This window comes from Penaeus monodon, chromosome 31 (genome assembly GCF_015228065.2).
Source record: "Penaeus monodon isolate SGIC_2016 chromosome 31, NSTDA_Pmon_1, whole genome shotgun sequence".
Classification (NCBI taxonomy): domain Eukaryota; kingdom Metazoa; phylum Arthropoda; class Malacostraca; order Decapoda; family Penaeidae; genus Penaeus; species Penaeus monodon.
In genome coordinates this window covers 1,775,450-1,777,146 of record NC_051416.1, presented here as the reverse complement: position 1 = coordinate 1,777,146, position 1,697 = coordinate 1,775,450, and the positions used below count along the sequence as shown (strand labels likewise).

The 1,697-nt window shown below is 44.4% G+C and overlaps 1 pseudogene; it reads right to left on the bottom strand.

Moving 5' to 3' along the window:
* Positions 1-491: 491 nt before the first annotated feature.
* Positions 492-1,697, bottom strand: part of LOC119592977 — a 1,720-nt pseudogene continuing 514 nt past the window's right edge.

Here is a 1,697-nt window from a genome sequence, read left to right as displayed (position 1 = left end):
AACTATGCTAATGTTGCACGGTTATGGCACCTAGCAAGAATTTGCTTATGCTACGCAAGTTTGATTTGCCGCTTTCCTAGATTTTATATAGGATCTTTGGGGTGATCCTCGACATTTTGCCTGCAAGAATTCATCCTCAAGCTTAGAGGTTATTGGTGCAAGGGCCGATGTCCACGGCAGGATTTATTCCATAGATTAACAATGTCAACATTTAAATGTGTTGGCAATTAAAACTACGTAAGATTACGTCATGGTAAGTCTTGCAAGCCTAGATTAATTGATGGGCTAATGTTTTGTCATTACTCCCATCAACATTAATTTGATTAAAAGTTAAATGTTTGCCATCGTCACTAGATATGCAAGTAATACTAGATATACAAGTAATATGCCAGTTCATCAATCTAGCACTTATTCATATCTGTAGAATAAAGCCAACTAATTTCAATACCGGCCTTAATTTAGGAGATATGGGGTATGAACAAGTCAAAAGAAAAAGTTAATATTTTTTATTTAAGACACATCGAAGTAGGGCCTGGCCCTAATCCACTCCAAGTGGTGTTGCGACAAGGGCGCCCTTGCAGTAGTAACACGTTGCTCATGGGCCTGGAAAAGTGAAGCAGCATGTAATTAACACTCAAAATCCTACATGGACTATACAACTTTTAAAGTCATTTTTTTACCAAATCCGCCGTTGTCGGATTTCAAGGGAAATGGACTTTTCCTGTAAAAGTACCACGTGATTAGAGCATATACTAACCTGGACACAGGTTGTCAGGGATGTCGCACTGCCCGAAGGCATAGTTAGAATCTTTATCTCCATGGTCCTCCACGCACTGGCCCACACTGGAGACACGATATCCCACCTGTAGCTCTCAGGGCAGCTGTAACGTAGCTGCTGCAACACGCACCAAGCATGTAGCATTCAAAGTAATTCTGCTTGTTCAGAAGGTCAGGGTAACGGCCTTCCTGCTGGCACACGAATTGGTACATGCACGGATCTTCACATAAATCCTTTTGTTCGTTGTACATCATGTCATTGGTGCCATGAATGATTTCTGCAGCCATCCACTGCGCAGGCTAATGCACGATAGTATTCACTGCAGTTGCTTGGGTTGGCAAAAGTACCCGCCACCACGCATGGAGGCAGGCCACTTGCGTCTGGCACTGTGCCGAGCCTTCATCGAAGACCATACCATCTGGGCACTTGTAGTTCTCGGGGGTGGAGCCAACAGCCTTGCAAGAGAAGAACCTCTGAGAGTCGTAGGGGTCCACTCGGAACTCGTTGGCCTTCACGCAGGTGCAGTCCACAGGTTCATTTGGGTAGCAGATACCACCGCCAAACTGGGGCTTCTCCGAACAGAAGTGATCCTCAATGCAGTGGCGAGTGAAGGCCTGCCCTTCACACACTGGATCAAGGTTTTGCAGTTGCCGCAAATGAATTTGTCAGGTTGTTTCTCACATAGCTTCGAGTAAGGGTGGTTATCTGCCGTAACACTGCGTTCAGCTCGCAAGCCACTGAAACAACGAATCTCGTTATCCATTCGTCAAAAGTGCTTCACCTTGTTTAAAATGGTTGACAAGTTATTGTAGGTCAATATACATTGGTACTTACTCATTGGCTGCTGCCAGGGCAAACCCTAGGGCCAACTGGAAGGTCAAGTTATTTATTAATACATTTGTAATGTTAGGTTATGCTT